Below are 19,566 nucleotides of genomic sequence, written 5' to 3' on the forward strand. Positions count from 1 at the left end.
TTCACCTTTCTCCACGACTATCTCAATAATCCACCTCACCTCCGGAAACGACAGCACATAACTCAAACCCGACACCTGACACTGGAACCATGACTAAATTAACTATGCTCGGGTAGACTAGCAACGAGCCATGATTCATCAGAGCACAACAGAATTTCATCAAACAGCACCTCGGCGACCACGGTCGATTCCAGATGATCCTCCTGCGCCGCTTTCTCCAACACAATCTGCTTCCTAATCCGCAGACCCACTTCCTCCGACTAATCCACCAATGAGCCTAAGTCATCAAGCGAATAAATGGACAACAAAACCCCGAGCCGCCTCCGGGCTCTCGCAATCCGTGAGGGACGATTCCCCATGATAGAAGGCGAGACACTGAGAAGGTGCAATGAGTGAGTGAGTGAGTGAGTGTGATTCAAGTAGGAATGAATGAATGAGTTGGGACCCAGTAGGAAATGCGACCAACAGCACTAGTTGTAAAATTAGCGGAGCGCCATCTGCGTCTTCATGGCCCCCAACCCATCGCCATCGCTTCATTGCCTCGTCGCCGCAGTTGGAGCTCATGGAAACGAAGTGGAGTTCCCGAGACTAGGCGGGGGGGGATAGTGTGAACAGGGCTTTTGGAAGTCATAGATTCTGCGCTTCGCATCTACTTTTGAGACTATGTTCTTGGAGAAGCACACAATTTGTTGTGGTTTGTAGATTTTGTTTTTTGAGTTTCTTAACAGATAAGATTATCTAGTTTTTTAGTTGTTTATTTATTTATTATTATTTTTTTCTTTTGGTGTTGAACAGAATAGGTGTTTACATTAATTTGAAGTTTTTGTTTTGTTTAAAATTGATTGAGAAATGATTTGTGTAAACTGTGATGACTGTTTATTGATGATGTTGGAATCCTTGCTGAAATGGTACTGACTTTTCATCTTGTGAATTAAACCCTAAATCAGGTCTTACCTTTACAATTTCTTAACTTGAAATCAAATCTTAATAAATATAAGCTCCAATGGGCTTGGCAACGATTCAAAACATGTGCTGACTTAAAGTACTCAAGGTGATTAAATTAGAAGCGTCTTTTAGCTAATGATTTCATCCTTGAAATGAATCCACAATTGCAAAAAGCTCTTTGTCATAGATTTCATAGTTGACTTTGGTTATTGAAAATTTCTTGGAATGAAAAGCTATCAAGTAGAGCTTGTCATCTGCTCCCATTTGTGAGAAAATGGCACCTATAGCAAAGTTTGTTACATCTATTTTTATAAAAAAAAACACCTTCAAAAAGTCAACAAGATGTAAGATTGGTGTAGAAATAAATATTGACTTTAAGGCTTCTAAAGATGTTTTAGCTTGTTTGTTCCATTCAAGTTTGTCTTTACATGTCACGCATGTAAGATGGGTCACAACTTTAGAAATTTTTTTAATGAAGATCTTATAGTAATTAAAAAATTTCAAAAAATATTGCATATCTTTGATTATTTTTGAAATCTTCCAATCCATAATAGTTTGAACCTACTTTAAAACTATTATAAGACCATTCTTTGAAATAATGTATTCTAGGAAGTCAACTTAAGTAGTGTGGAATACACACTTTTTTATCTTGCCATATAATCTTACATCTTTTAATTTTTATAATACACTCTAAATATAAATTTTATGCTCTTCTATGTTCTTAGAATAAATCAAAATATTGTCAAAATAATAGATAATAAAATTATTAAGAAATTTACAAAAAAAAAAATTATTAGATGTTGAAAAGAAATTGGCATATTTATAAGCCTAAAAGGCATGACATTATATTTGGAATGCCCATACCTGATTTGAAACATGATTTTATATTTTTCTTTATTATTAACACGTACCAAATTGTATATTTTTTATAGATCTATTTTTATATAAATCTTTGCTTGATTTAATTGATTTAAAAGTCTTAAAATCAAGAATGATGGATAATTTTTTTTATGGTGAACTTATTAAGTTTTTGATAGTCTACACACATCCACAAAGATATGTCTTTCTTCTTTACATATAAGATAGAAGCCTAAATTAGATATTTAAAATGGCATATAAATTTCTTAGCCAAATTCTCATCAATATATTCCTTGAGTGCAACCAACTCATTCTATAATATTCTATAAATTAGTTTGTATGGTGTTAAAGCTCTTTCTTGAAGATCAATGAGACACTCATAAAGACAATGCTTTGGAAGAATATTTACATTTTTTTTTCAAAGATGTCTTCATAATCTTGGTAGTAGCTTGAAATACCACTTCAAATTTTTTTTCTAAGAATGATAGGTATGGCGTATATAACAAAAGTTGATCCTTCTTTTGCAGCATGCATGAAAGTTTTCACACCTATCAATAATGGTTTGGATGTATGGATTATATAAATTTTTACTTGCCTAGCAAAATCTTGATTTAATTTATGGAAAAAAATTAAGATTGCAAAAAATCCAATCCATCTAAGGATTATATCTTTTTAACCATGATAATCCTAAAATAATTAGATAAAAAGAGATCTAATTACATTAAATATTACTAAACTATTATGACTACTAATTTCTACTTCTATAAGAATAATTTCATGTGTAACATCCCAAAAGAAAATAAATAACCATCTGTTACTTCTATATGTATAGGTTTTATTTTCTTACTTAATAATATATCTTATTTTTTAACAAAGTCTTTGACTATAAAACAAGTTGAGGCTCCTAAATCCAATGAGACTAAGACTTTGTGATTTTTTGATTCTTAACAAACTTTTATTGCAAAACAAGATGAAGGATCTAAAGAGAGAGTATTACCTTTACTAAGAGTTGTGTAAGATTCTAGCCACATGGTCCCTATTGTAGTTGGAGAAACTTATTTTTCAATACATTGTCCTCTTTAGCAACCAAATGATTTTTTTTTGTAAATTTCTTACCTTTACTAAGAGTTATTTTTTCAATAGATTAGTAGTAAAAGACTATACCAACATGTAGTAGAGCTTCATTGGTGAAAAAAAAAACCACAAAGTTTGATAATTAGCTATTGGAATTAGAGCCACATCTTACAAATACCAAAGCTTAAATGTTATGGGCTTTTATCTACTCATATTGCAATTATTTTTCATTCAATCTTAAAGAATTTAAAGCTTATAGAGGCAAATCTATTCATATCCAATGAGAAGATAATCATCCAATCTTTTGACGATCTTAGAAGTTTAGTATCTTAGAAAAAGTTGATATCGATTTAGTTATTAAGAATTATTAGTTGTAGGCTTGATTGAACTTTTCAATAGCAAGAATACTTATGCAATAGTCATGACTTCAAAGAAAGATATTTTTAGAAATAAGAGAAAAAAAAGATGTATAAAAATTATGATTTAGTTAATTATAAGATTAATTCTAATCAATATCTAATAATAATAAGAGAATAATTATTTGATACAATAGGATTCTTTCAAGTATTTAGTACTTTGGATTTGAAATTTGATTACTACTAATTGCCATTAGTTATTGAAGACTAAGTGAAGAAAGCATTTTGAAGAATTGATAAAGATAGCAAAGATCAATTCTATCATTAAAATTTTCTTCTATTTGATCTTAAGAATGCATCGGCTAAGTTTCAACATGTGATGGACCGGATTTTATCTAGCTTGTCATTTGCTAGATACTACATTGATGATATTATCATTTTTAGTAGCAACCTATAAGATTATGTGAGGCACTTACAAGCAATATTTGATCAATTACAGCAATAGAAATTATGTTTGTATCATGAAAAGTATAAATTATTCCATGAATAATTACCATACTTGGATCACATAATTATTCTAAGAAGAATTGACATATAATAAGTGAAGGTAGAAACCTAGTAAAAAATCTTAGCACCAAGTGATATTTCTCAACTTTGGACTTTTTTAGGATTAAAAAATTACTATCAAAGGTTTATTAAAAACTTTGATTTAATTCCCAAGCCTTTAAATATTTTTACATGCAAGGATTAATCATAGACTTGGAGTTGTGAATAATAACATGTATTTGAGCAAAAGTTAGGTTCAATTCTAGTACTTTGACATTTAAATACTATCAAACCTTTCTAACTATACACATATTGGAGTGTAATTGAACTAAGAGTAGTCTTGATACAAAAAAATAATATAAGAGAAAATATATAATTTTATTTTCTTCTAAAAGCAATAACAATGACGAGTCTAACTTCTCATCATATAAAAAAAAAAACCTTGGCAGTAATTTGGACCATTGCTTACTTCTGACTTTAATTATATAGTCAACAATTTATATTGGTAATTAACTATCAACCTTTGAAGTAGCTTATGGAGCCAAATAAGCTTATTAACAAACTTGCAAGATGAATTTTGTTGCTTCAATAGTATAACTTTGAGATTATACATTGGAGAGACATTATTAATTTGGATACCAAGAAATTTTCTTGTAATCCAAGTCCTTTAAGAAAATATTTAATTAAAGCTCAATGGCACCAAAATTACAATAGAAAAGTAATTCTTAAATGGCATGCAGCCTCATACTTGACTTTGAAATCAAGTTCTACAATCTTCGTTCTTGATTAAAATTTAGATGAAAAATAAGATATATATATATATATATATATATCAAATAATTAGAGAGATGTGAAATGACCTTGTAGTCTTGTATAAGCTTTAATGAAGAAAATTTCTTTAAGTTATTTCTAATATAGAAAAAAAATATGATTAATTTCTAAAAAATAAAGTTTTATTCAAAGAAAAATTTATTATTTTAAGTAGAGCTTAATGGAGCTAAGTACATAGTTCCAAAGTCAGATCAAAGAGCCTCCTTAATATGAAAAAAATATGAAGAGCTTAGACATTTTGATATATGTAAGTGTGAAGGACATAAATTAAAAGATGATGCATAAATCAATGAAATCCATATCAAAGAAAGAGCGACAAAATAGAAATAAAGAAGTACATATATTAAAAGAAACTAAAAAGACTTATTGCCAAAAGACAAGAAAATTTGAGACTCTTGAAACTAGACTAGAAGCAAAAAAAGAGTTGACAAGAGTGAAGAGGGTTTCACTCTTATTTCTTTATATATTATCTAACTAAACGTGGCGATATTCTATAGGACCTCCAATGTGTGTTGACTTTGTGGGACACATGCCTTGACTTACAAGGTAAGTTTTTCTATGTGTAGGCCACATGGTTAGCTTGGTCTTCAAGCTAACAACAAATGTGGCACATGACCAACTTTTTGACCACGTTTCTAATCCAAAAAGCTAATTAAAGACACCTATAAAGTAAAAGCAATGTCTATAAAGCTTCTAGGAAGCTTCCATAGAAGATAGTATATAATTAACTTGCTTTTACCGACTTCTATTTACTTCTACCTATTTATACAGGTAATTATTAGCTTACATGCATATGTCCATGACTTTACCTCTCCTTCTAGAGATGAGTTCTATGAGGAGCAATCATCATATGTTGAAAAAATCTATAATGTGACGAATTATATTTGCTACATACTCTGATCTTTATTCTCTTTGAAGATGGTTGATATGGCCCCTCAATCATCGATAGTATCTTATACTAAGGCGGGAAGACCATCCTATTATTTGATCATTATTGAGGCCTACATAACTTCCTTCAAATAAAATATTTGGAACACCATAAGGAATTATTCCTACTTCTAATAAAATTACCGAACATTGAGAGTCTCTTCCAAAGTCATGGTACCAAACACTTTGTATCTCGCCATCTATTCAAGGAAAAATATGACGTTCTTGAGGATCTTCATCTCGATTGTGTCATCTTGAAGGTTATGACAATCGCAATGTTTCATCCAGTAGGTCAGCAAACAAAGGTTCTTCAATCGAATCCACTAGTTGTTGATTCTCCATCTCCTTAGCATCACAACTACAAAGAAGCTACAAACAAGGATTGAAAATAAAATTTTATCTTGCCTAGATCTTGTTTTTTTTATAAAGAAGATTTTTATCTTGATTTTGATGGATGTTGTTGATGAAAAGCCTCCATCGCTTGTGCTGCATTTGGAAGATTCTTTACTCACTTCTACATGCATTCACTAATATCATATCTGTACTAATGGATAAGATAATCCAATTTATTTCTGCACTGCCTTAAATCTAGGACTTCTTTCACTTTGAACTCTTTATTATTGTCCACTTCTATAAGAAGAGGTAGAGCTTGTCTTCTTCTTGGTATGTCCACTGTCTTGTATGGTTCAAGAAGAAACACGTAGAATAATGGATAGATTTTCATTGACTCTGATAGGTGTAAATGATATGCAACTGGATTAATTTGTACAAAAATAGGAAATGGTCTAAGTCTACGATAGTCCAACTTATCACAAAGATAAGTGGTCTTGATACTATAATGAAGTAACCATATCTTATCACTTACGTGGAATGGTGGTTGTTCCTTTCGATAGACATCTCCATTGATCTTTTGTTATTCTTGAGCTTCTTTTAACTACGCCTTCATTGTTACATGTAGCTCTGATAAATGACTTTCTAAATCTTCTATCACATGATTATCAAGTTTTGAAAAGTCAATAGTATCAAGTCGTGGATGATAACCATAGTTGATAAAGAAAGGTATTTATTTTGTAGAAAAATGTATTATGTTATTATAAGCAAACTCTGATAATGGCAAAAGAATTGTCCAATTATCTTATTGGTAATTGATGGTATATCTTAAATACTGCTCCAAAACTTCATTAACACACTCCATTTTTCCATCAATTAGAAGATGGAATGGTGAAGATAGTTTTATATCCACTTTTAGAATCTTGAAAAGAGTCCCCCAAAATCTTGATACAAATTGAGTTTTCCTATTTGATATAATATCTTTCAATAATCCATGATAGCAATAGATGTTGTCAAGAAAGAGCTTCGTTGTTTCTTCACCAATGATAGATTTTGTATATAGTACAAAAAGTGCCATCCTGATAAAACAATCTACTATCACGAATATAGAGTCATAAGCACCTAAGATTGAAAGATTTGTGATGAAATCCATAGAAACAAAAGACCATGGTTGTTTTAGAAAAGGTAATGGTTGAAGAAGTCCATAAGGTTGATGATGAGGAGTTTTTGATCTTGAATAAATGTTGTATGACTAAACAAAGTCTTTCACATCCTTCTACATTTGTGGCTAATAAAAATCTCTAGATATAAGCTTCAAAGTCTTGTTGTATCCAAAATGTCCTGCTGGTGGAAAGTCATGACATACTTGAAAAAAACGTAATCATGCTTCTCCTTTTTAAACATATAATCAACCTTCAAAATAGAATAGTTTGTTTTTGAATTCAAACTTAGAAGTATTTTGGGACTTAGAAGAAGGATTCTTGATATTGTAAACAAGAGGATCAAAAGACATACTTGATTGGATTTATTTCACAAGGATCAAATCAATAATCAACATTGATTTCATTACTCAAAGATGATAATACTTTGGCTTCAAGAGAATCATTCATTTCTAATAAAAAGATACATTTCTTTCTTATGGTATAAGATAAGAATATTTAGAAAGGGCATGTGACAAACCTTATTATTTTTCGGGTCAATGATCTTAAAATCAAATCCTGATAAGGACATGCTCCAACGGGCTTGGCAACAATTTAAAACATGTATTGACATGAAATATTTGAAATTCTTATAATCTGTATATATGATGACTAAATTAAAAGCACCTTCTAGATGATGATGCCATTCTTGAAATGAATCCATGATTGCAAGAAGTTCCTTGTTGTGGATTTCATAACTAATCTTAGCTGTTGAAATTTTTTTGAAATGAAAAGCTATTAAGTGAAGTTTATCATCTGCTCCCATTTGTGATAATACAACACCCAAAGTAAAGTTTTATGCGTTTGTTTCCATAAAAAATGCCTTAGAAAAGTTGACGTGATATATGATTTGGTGCAGAAATAAAGACTGACTTCAAAGTTTCAAAAGATACTTCAGCTTCTTTACTCCATTCAATTTTATCTTTATAAGTCAAATGTATAAGTAGAGCTACAACTCGAGGGAAGTCTTTGATGAAGACTTGATAACACTTGGCAAAACTCAAAAAACATTGGACATCTCTTATCATTTTTGAAATCTTTCAATCTATAATTGTTTGAACTTTCTTAAGATCCATCATAAGTCCATCATTTGAAATGATGTATCTTAAGAAGTCGACTAGAATAGTACAAAATATACACTTTTTTATCTTGGCATAGAATCCCACATCTCTTAATTTTTGTAACACACAATGAATATGAAGTTTATATTCATGTGTGTTCTTAGAATAGATCAAGATGTCATCTAAATAAGAGACAATAAAATTATCTTAAAACTCTCGAAAAATATCATTCATTAAATGTTGAAAAGCTGTGGATGTATTTGTAAGTCTAAAAGGCATTACGTTGTATTCAAAATATCCATACCTAGTTCAAAACACAATCTTTCATTCATCTCCTTCTTTAATATGTACTAAATTGTATGTTCTCAATAGATCTATTTTTGTATAGATCTTAGCTTAATTCAGTTGATCGAGAAGTCTGGATATCAAAGATAGAAGGTACTTATACTTGATGGTGATCTTATTGGATCCTCGATAATCAACACACATCTGCAATGATCCATCTTTCTTCTTCACAAATAAGATTGAGGCTCATGCTAGTGATTTGAAATGGCATATGAAATTCTTGGCCAGATTTTCTTCAATATGTTCCTTGAGTTCATCCAATTCATTTTGTGATAAACTATAGATTGGTCCAAATGGCGGTTGAGCTCCTTCTTAAAGATCAATTGTGTAGTCATAGGGGCGATGTTGTCAAAGAGTATCTGCATTCTTTTTCTCAAATACATCTTAAAATTCTTAATATTGGTTGAGAATGTCACTTGACGTCTTTGCATCATTAAAAATAGATGTAGCATAAATGATATAAGGTGGTCCTTCTTTTGTAGCATGTAAAAAAGCTCTTACACCTACAAATATAGGTTTAATTACACTAGACTTATGACTTTCTACTGGATTAATTTCACTCTTAATTATGCTTTTAAAAAATTTGAGAGTACAAGAAATCCAATCTATGCAAGGATTATACTTTTCTAACCATGATAAACCTAAAATAACTAGATTAGAGGGAGATCTAATTATTTTAAAGATTACACAATTATTATGATCATTTATTGCTACATCTATAGAAAATATTTTATGAATAACATCTCTAGAAGGCAATGGATGATCATCTATGACTTCTACATGAACAGGTTTGATTTTTTGTATTAATGGTATTTTATGTCTTTTAACAAATTCTACATCTAAAAAATAAGTTGAGGCTCTTGAATCTATCAAGGTAGAGGTTTTATAATTATTAGGTCCTAAACGTACATCTATCATAAAACAAGGAGAGGATTCTGAGAAGAGAATAGGACCTTCATTAGAAATTGTATAAGATTCTAGCCGCACAGTTCCTATTGTAGTTGGATAAATTTGTTTTTTGACACATTGTCTTCTTTGATAGATGTGTTCCTCATTTTGTGATTTTATTGCTTCTTTAGATAAATTTGAGCAGTGTATTTAGGTTCTCTACAATATAAGCAGAATCGTTCTTGACCACGACGAGTCTTTTTTTATTTGATAATAGGTTTAAAATGTACCACATCAATTTGTATATCCTCTGCTTTTGAATGTATGAGTTAAAGAGATGTTGGTGTTGCCATTGAATTGTAGTAATGTTGAGGCCCATTTATATGACTCTTAGATCAAAATTCAAAAAATCGATTATCCCATTTCACAACAAAGTCAATTATTTGATTCAATGTTTGAGGATCAGATAAGTTGAGCATCAATTTCTTTACTTCATATTATAATCTATAGAAAAATTGGCTAATACATGCAGTATCATCCCACTTGATATCAATTACAAGTTGTTAAAATTGTGAAGCATATAACGTTACAAATCAATTGCCTTATTGCAAAATATGGATCTTGTTGATTGCGATACGAATTGCATCATGTTCTCCATATATGGACCAAAATTCCACCAAAAATACCTCCAGATTATTCAATATTGGATCTCATCATTCAAGAAAAGATGAAAACCATGATAGTACTGAACTTGAAAGAAGTGTGCCAATGAATCTAACTTATAATCATGGAGTTGCATAGCTTTGATGTTGAAGTTCAATCACAAGTTGTACTTGATTGATAAATTCTCAAAGTTTAGATCTTGTACCATTAAACTTCTTCAGCAAGGCAACTCTTGGTTCTCTAATATTTGAACGATGTTCAATCATAGGTGTAGGAACATGATTTGGTACAAATATTGAAGTAGCTCTAATCATCTCTATATCTTCACTTCCTGCCATTCTTGTTGATCCTTGTAATAGTAAGCTAAATTGATGCATTGCAAGCATGAATTTTCTCAATTGCTCTTATATTTGTGCTATTGCACTCTTCATTTCAATAAGCTTTGCTACAATAATACTCAAAAAAATATCTAATACTACTCAAGACAAGTAGAAGAAAGGACTTGAAGACAAAGAAAATACTAAGAACAATATCAGTTTAGAAGAAGTTAATCCGCAACTTCTAATATGCTTATGTCATATCATGAAAAAGAAGTAATCCACTCTTAATCAAGACAAGACAAAGCTCTGATACTATAAATGTATTCTTTTCAATCTGTTAAGGACATGAACTAAAAGATGATGCATAAATCAATGAAATCCGTGTCAAATAAAGAGTAAAAAAATTAAAAAATAATGAAATATATATATTAAAAGAAACTGGAAAGGCTTATTTCCAAGAGACAAGAAAACTTGAGACTCTTGAAACTAAATTAGAAGCAAGAAAAGAATTGATAAGAGTGAAGAGGGCTTCACTTTTGTCTCTATATATACTATCTAACTAGAGGCTATGTCGCAATGTTCTATGGGACCTCTAATGTCTTTTGACTTTGTAGGACACATGCCTTGACTTATAAGGCAAGTTTTTCTATGTGTAGGCTACATGATTAGCTTGGTCTTCAAGCTAACAACAAATGTGGCACATGGCTAACTTGTTGACCATGTTTCTAATCCAAAAATTCAATTAAAGACACCTATAAAGTCAAATTAGTATCTATAAAGCTTCTAGGAAGCTTTCATAGAAGATATTATAGAATTAACTTGCTTTTACCAACTTCTATTTACTTCTACTTATTTATACAAGTAATTACTAGCTTACATGCATATGTTTGTGATAGTAAGACATATTTTATATTGTACAATTAATATTGGTAGAGTGGTACATATCAGCAAGTGGCTACATATATTTCTTAATGTGAAATATGTGATCAGATTAGATCCAACTTTAACCTTTATCACTTCAATTAAAGCCTTTACCTATCATAGATTTGAATTACTATTGGACTTTGGAATTTATTGGACCACTTATTTTCACCTCACGTAAAACTAAATATGTGTTGGTGATAGTAGATCATTTTAACAAGTGGATTGAACTTGTAGCTTTATCACAAAATTCTTTAGAATTGATAATTATGGCTTTTTTTGATTGTATACTTGTAAGTTTTGCAGTACCTACTAAAGTCTTAATAAATCAAGGAAGAAAGTTTCTCAAGGTATTTGAAGCTTTATGTACTAAAGCTTATAGATTATTATACCACCTATAGAAATAATCTTGAAGTAGATGGCTTAGCTCAAGGAGTTGTTTAAACTATCAATGATGGTTTACAAAAGTCTGAATTACTTCATAACAATCATTGTGATTGAAATTTGAAATTGTGATGGATTGCAATAGATTATTATTTTAGTAGACAAGCATCTTTGATATCTTATAGTTTTTATTAATTATTGTAGGAATGTGAGCCAATCTTATTGAACTTAATATATGAGAAATTAATTCTAATTATAGACTTAAATGGTCTTGACGTTTAGGCTCAATGTCTATACAATTGAGCAAAGTTCTTTAAAAAAACAATATCTATGGCTATAAAAAACTTATATATTATTCAATATTCCTACAATTTATAATATGCTTGCAATTGTAGTAGAACTTATTAATCTTAGTTGCAAAGATTCTTTGAAAGAGATTATGTATATTTATAATATGAGGTACTACAACACCTGATGTTAAGGCAAGACAAATAATTCTACATGTAAAGGATGTATTGCTTAATGGTATTTTGTTGTTGGAAGGTTAAATTTGGATCTAATCTGATCACATACTTGACAAAAAAGTCAAATACATTCAAAAAATTGTACTCCTTATCATTTCCTATTGATGATTCTATACATCATGAATTGAGAATTGTGCCAATTGGTCTTCTTTATTTTGTATGTGATGAAAAGAAATGGACTACTACCATGTTTTTGTATCATCAATACCAATATAAATGGCATGTGACATGTTTGACACTACTTCTTTTTATTTTTTCTTTTAGAAATTAGATTTGTCCTAGTTGTAAGAAGTATTTCAATCATACTTCATCTATCAATAAGAATTGAAGATTTCTTCTAAGATATTTGTTATATATTTTGGTGGTTTAATTTCTACAACATTGGTTTAGAAGAATATAATTTAGCAACAATACCATTATGGCATTCATCTTCAACAATATTTGTTTTGTGGTCCTCGCTGAGTAGAGAGGCTCTTAATTAGCTAGAATAGGCACTTGAGAGTGTGTTGGTTGCATATTTGTATTTCATTTAGATTACATATTTTGTAATTAATTTGTAGTACTCAATGTGTTGTATAAAACAATCTTTGTTTATATGACAATTGTCATGTGATATAACATTGGGTGCAAAATCTCATCATATCTATGTAGTTTAATTTGGTTAGTGGTTTTTCATCCATTGATAAAATTTTTATTAATTGACTTTATTCACGTCAACTAGAACTGAAATATTTAAGTAGAAAAAAAAACCCTTGACTTGACATTCTTATTAAGTCAAGTCTTGTGAGTGATTTTTGAAAGAGAGAAAATATGTTATAAGGTTTTGCTTGGCTATGGTGATTTAGCCATTTTAGTAAAGCTTTAGGATTTTTTCTATCTTCACACTCACACTCTTATATTATCTCTTTGTGAATTTGGTATAGATTTGTAATCTTTTCCTTGAAAGTATATTGGTTGTGTATATGTATTTGGTATAGATTACATACTTTGTGATTGGTTTGTCACACTTGATGTGTTGTATTTAATGAACTTTGTTTATACAAAAAAATTAAAATAAAATGACTTTATTTTGATATTTATTATTTACTTCAAAGACATTGAATCAATATCATAAAGTTATTAAAAGAAATATTGTATCCTTAATCAATACTTATATACTATTCAATGCTTTGTCTCTACTTATGGTATTTTGTGGGATTTTCTTAATATATAGTTATCAAAAATTATCTTGCAATAATCTATTTTATTTATAAAATTTCCATATAGAATTTATACATAATTTTTTTGTAAGTTTAATTTATTTGTAATATTATGTTTAAATATGTTTTTAATGAGAAATATCTTATAGCATGAATTTATATATTTTATTTAAAATAGAAATATATATATATATATATATATATATGTGTGTGTGTGTATATATATATATATATATATATGTGTGTGTGTATATATATATATATATTTTTTTTTTTATTTAAAATAGAAATATATATATATATATATATATATATGTGTGTGTGTGTGTATATATATATATATATATATGTTTGTGTGTGTGTGTGTACATATATATATATATATATATATATATATATGTGTGTGTGTGTGTGTACATATGTATATATATATATATACAATGTGCGTTTACAAATAAATAAATATTAAGTGTTTCTAAATATTTTAATTGATATTTTTTAAATATGTTTTTAGAATGACCAGTACTCATGCTTTATAATTAACCTACTAGTTTTTAATAAGTTTTTATAGATATGGTACTGTGTTCAGATTTCAGAAAGTTTTAAAAACTACACCATCAAGAGAAACATGATATAATCAAACATCCAACCATGCTACACACATTTCAAATCCGACCCAAAAACCCACACAAAATTTGCAATATATCATCAACTGCAAGAGCGAATGAAAACAAAGAACTGTTGAAACGATGGAACAACCAATCGAGAATTACATAGTTATCATAAACCAGCTATTCGTGTTTATCAATGTTTTTGTTGGATGCATGTTTTAGTTGTCTTGGTGAGAATGCACCATCATTTGGAAGTCTTGTAGGGAGGGAACTGCAACTCCAAGCAAGTGAAACAATGCCACAGAAGTAGCCTGTCCAGGAAGGAGGAGGAGCTGCGGCGTTGCTCAGTAAAATAAAACTATGTCGTGTCTGCATCCCTATTCCACTGTTTTCCATTAAGCCAGAGCCATGCGTTGTGGTGCGGCAACAGCTCCATTAAAGCTCCTTCATAGTGCCCTTGCTTGCAGTGCTGGAGAGGAGAGGCTCTATTATAAAACCTGGTTGCTATCTTGGAGCCTCTGGTTGCGAGATGGGGACCAAGTCTCAGTTTCCTGTGGCAACTCCTTCGTGTGTGTGTGTGGTTGTGTGTGCTGTTCGTTGTGGAGGATTCCCGAGCGTTGTGCACAATCCATGGCCAGATGCAGGCTGGAGTATTGCAGGGATTTTCGTGAAGTGGATCCAGGCTCCGGTGGTCGTTTTTTGTCTGAGAGTGTGTTCTTCGGTGGAAGTCGTGTTCGATGAGGGGAATAAGAGTAGATGGTGAAACCTGGGCTTGTTAACTCTCCAAGTCTAGTCTCTGCGGATAGTCTCATTCCTGGAATTGCACTAGCACCGAGCAATTCTCCTTTTTCCTGATGAACGACATCACAGCAAGGGCGTTACCAAGCGACGCACACCTCGATGCAAGGCTGCTCAACACCACTGAACCACGCATAGTGAATCGCAGAATCAGGGAAGTGTATCTGCAGACAATGTGATCTTGTCACAACGACAGCAACGCCGAACCGATTTGCGTCGCGAAAATCCTGGAGATCGGCCCGTTGTAATCGTTGCAAACCTGCAAACTGACGCTGTCGCAGTGTCGCCCTCTTCGCAGTTTCAGCTCGTCATCGGAACCTGTTTGTTTTTGCGACAGATTCTCCGACAGATTTTTCGACTGTGAACTTGCGATTTCGAAGCTATTTTAACAGGGACAAGTTGTGGATTCGTGGAAGTGTTCTGATGTGTTGCTGCACCTCTGCTTGATGCGGACGATGTGGCGATGAGCCTGATTCTGAGATAGTTGTGAAATCAGTGACTCACCTTCGATTAGCCTGAAAATCACTGAGTTTCCTCTCGCAGATCTGCCGCAGAGCTGCAGACTAAGTGCACAAATCTTTCTATACATGTATCCAGGTTTTGAGATTCTTCACAGTTTCATCCATGACTGCAACAATTTTTGCGGGAACTTATGCCACTGCATTTGCTAGTATGTGAATAATGGTGAGTATAAAACTGATGGTAATAGAAATTTGTATAAGATTTGACAGTAAAGTGAGTAAAGGGACATGGATCACAATAATTTTCAATTCTTCTCTATTCTTGCATGTTTTTATTTTGTGTTATTTTTTTCCGTAATATTGTTTGTTTGTTTTTTATACCTTGATATTTCCTTAATATTGTTTGTTTGTAGTCTATAGTTTATTTTCTTTTTTTGTTTTCGTTTCTTTTTTTTTTTTGAACTACTGTCTCATAGCCGTTCTCTCAAAATATCTCCTATTTTCAAGTGAAAATTGAATGGTACCTGAGTTGGGTAATTTTTGTATTAGGTATGAGGGTTTTTATTTTTCAGTAATTCATGTTGATATCATTGGTGTTGGGGTTTTTATACCACTGAGTACGCTCATGGAATATAAATCCATAATGAAAATTGAATAAAAACTCAATGAAGGAAATCGAAAAGGGAGGAGTATTGGAGTTTTGGGATCCATATTTTAGTGGTTTTCGTAACGTACATAATTTTGGCAAGCGTGACTTGTTTGTGTTTATATTAGAGTTTTATAACACTATTTTTTGCACTTATATCCAGATTCGACAGAATTTGGTTGTAATGTTTCAATGATTGAATTTCAGATACGGCTATTATATTCTTCATTGAATTACTTTGTGTAATAACATTGCAATAACATCTTTTTGATTAGTAACACATAAACAACTATACAATCTGCAATGTATTACATGGTTTCTATATAAGTCTGCCTTTCCAAGAATAAATCAATAATGGTCATGAAAAAAATTGAATAGGTAAGAGTAATAGGCTCCTTATCAACAAAAAAGTATTGGGGTTGTTGTTTTTTGCAAGATAATATCTTGAATCATTATCATGAATAAATATATGTTACAACAACCCCAATTCTATCAATTATTGAAAAAATTTGTTCTAACTTCCAAAACATGACATGCTATCTTTTCTATTAGATGTTTTCTAAAATAAGTTTTTGAATTTTCACAAAAAAAAATTAAAACCATCCAAGCCTTGTAAGCGAAGACCACTTAAATGAAATAAAATTCATGTTTTGTTAACTTCATAGATTCAAAAAAGAGGTGTCTGTGGCCAATGCCATCTCTTGCAAAATACGTATTTGAGATACACACCATGTTGTTGACTTTGTCATTTTTAATCCATTCAAAGCACTTCTAGCCCTTAAAATATGCATAAATGACATTTCAAATATCTTATTTCCTAACTTGAAAAAAGACTCTTGAAATACTCACATGGTAAATGCTAAAGTTGATTCCTATTCTATCAATCAAGTATATAATTTACATAATTTGATAGAAAAGAATGACAAAAGACTCTTTCAAAAGGAAATTGTGTCTGGAACAAACCTGGTATCATTGTCTGTTACTGTGCATACATTCTTCAAAGTCAAATTAAGTTGTTGCACTTCAAGTCAATTAGAAAATACAGTTTTTTCTCCATTGATTTGTTAAAAGGAAATCCATTCAAACATGGGGCCATTCAAATATGTCAACCACATGTGAGCAAAACAATTAATCTTGATATTGGTGATCACAACGACCACTATTAACAAATGTTTTGTAGATGTACCCTTTTGTAGCATTTGATCACTTCAACCTCACCACTCTCTAAGCTTGGAAGAAATAGAAAGCTCCACCCTAGTCCACATAGGAAGGGGGGAAATGACCCACAAATCTAGAAATAAAACAAAGTGAAAAAAACAAAGTATTGCTTGTTAAGAAACATCACCAAAAGTTCCTCATTCTCCTTCATCCTTCCTCAAAAGTTTGACCTAATTTTTCAATGAAGCTATTGAATAACAAACTAGGTCCACCAAGTTCAACTCATGCATTGCTGTTGTCAAAGTTGGCTTAAAATATCCCGGTTACCGCCATGTTTGTGGCTTAAGATATTTGAATTTTCAGTCAACTTGCAAGTTCAGGGAACACAGCCACTGGAGGTTGAATTCAAGGTCTTATGGATTGTGACATAGAACTCATGAATAGCAAGGAACACTTGTGAAAATTTTGTAAATGTTTACCAACTGTGTGTACCTACACAAACAAAGAATTATAAACAAAATGGCACCAACATGTCTTTCCGCAACAAAATTTTCTCCTTGGGTTGAGTTTTTCTAACTGCGTGTTTTTCGGTGGCTTCTGGAAACCTGTTTGCTTTTCTCCTACAGTCTGTGTATGAATGAATATATATGTATGTCAAGTATATGGTGAATGTTTTTGCTTTATTATACAAGTAGAGGAATTTTGGATTGATTCTAGGGCCAAAAGAAATTCCACAAAAAGGGTGGGGTTTCGACAAAAAAAAATGTGATCTTCTTTGATTTTGAAGAATGTAGTCCTTTCAAACAATCTAACTTGATATGTTGTTTGAGATTACATTGAATCATGCAACCCAACATAGAATAGAGAGTATTATGTTTGTATAGGAAATGATGTCTTCGATGTCATTTGTGGTTTTTCTATTTTTTTTCAAACAACAGTGAAACATAACATTGCAATTAAATTTTTTAGTGTTGGAAATAAATCTGGGTTTGTCAAATAGGACAATGTGGTAGCTTTTGAGGAAAGATTGTGTAAATCATATTTTTTCTAAGGATGTGAGTTACCTACAAATGTAGAATTAAATATACAAGTGAAGCTGCTGAATTTCTTATCACTTACTTTCAATGAAATATCCCCTTATTGTGTAATTTCCAAATTTTATTATGCCAAAAAATTAAAGTAAATATCTTACAGACCATTACAAGTTAACAATTTCTATAAAATATCATAAGTTCAGATTTAAATATAGATATATAATTTAAGAATATACAAAATAAACTTACCAAAAACAAAATTAAGATCTTAATTTCTGATCTTGAATAGCAATTTGTTCTTAAATGTTTCAACTAAAAGTAAAAACAGGTTTCAGGTTTTTACAGTTCAATGTATATTGGCCTTATTTTTAAATTAACTTTTACCATATTGTATTAAAGTAAAAACAAATTAAGGACTTGTCTGTCATAAATTTTATATATATATATATATATATATATATGCAGCATTTTATATTTCTAATAAATAAATAATTATTATATTCCATTGGCATTTTTATTTTTTATATTTTTATATTTTATTTAACGTTTTACTATATATATATATATATATATATATATATACATATATATATATGCAATACTTAACTATTAATTGTGTTTTTTAATACAAATGTTTTTGCATAAATAAGGAACCGTATTTTTCAAAATTAAAATACATGAAATCTTGATTTTTTTCTGATAAATATATTACTATAAATAATAAAAATATTGATTTGGCTTTTATAGTTATAAGAATATCCCAAGACATAAAAACATAAATAATATTTAATTATATAATGAATTTAATTCATCTTCTGATATAAAGAGATGAAAAAGTACTTTCGTACATTGTGTAGATAAGTGATAATATCATAGCTCAATAGCAACTTTTGTACCCAAATAACTTCATAACTAAGTTTATTCTTTCAAGTTATGAAAAATGTCTCTTTTTCATTTGACTTTCAATTGGCAACATTGCTTAAAAGGTGAACAACATTTATGTCCATGTTATGCAACCTACAAGCTTTATGCATTCATTATTTTTTTGCATGAGAAACTTAAGTAAGCCAAAAACAAAAATAAAAATATCTTCAAGCTTTTGTAACCATAATTGCTGTGTCTAACAACAACTAAATTACCAAAATTATTCATCCTAAGTAACACAATCTTTAGACAGCATTATCATTCAATACAGTCCATTTTTTAAAAAAAATTACATATTTTAATTCCTTATTAAATCATTAATATCTTGTTTTAAGTAGAACCATCATTCATGCACTAACATTTCAGTCCTACAAGTAAAAGTGCACTTATATTACAATAAGTAATACCAAATATAAACCAACACACGAAATGCAAGAAGTTTTTAAATTTTCTTCTTCTTCTTCTCTGCATCACCACATTATGAAATACCATGCAATCCAAGTAGCTTCATCAATACAAAAGAAAGAGAGGTTCTTATCTTCTCCACACCCCTCGCCATGCAC

At 30.4% G+C, this 19,566-nt stretch overlaps 1 long non-coding RNA gene across 1 annotated transcript; it reads right to left on the minus strand.

Moving 5' to 3' along the window:
• Positions 1-14,098: 14,098 nt before the first annotated feature.
• On the minus strand, positions 14,099-18,329 carry LOC141044745 (uncharacterized). Its single transcript, XR_012216418.1, has 2 exons — positions 15,977-18,329; positions 14,099-15,765 (listed from the first exon to the last, which is right to left on the minus strand). It is a non-coding gene; the product is annotated as an uncharacterized LOC141044745 (long non-coding RNA).
• Positions 18,330-19,566: the final 1,237 nt, after the last annotated feature.

This window comes from Physcomitrium patens, chromosome 22 (assembly GCF_059467195.1).
Source record: "Physcomitrium patens ecotype Gransden chromosome 22, ASM5946719v1, whole genome shotgun sequence".
NCBI classification, from domain to species: Eukaryota; Viridiplantae; Streptophyta; class Bryopsida; order Funariales; family Funariaceae; genus Physcomitrium; species Physcomitrium patens.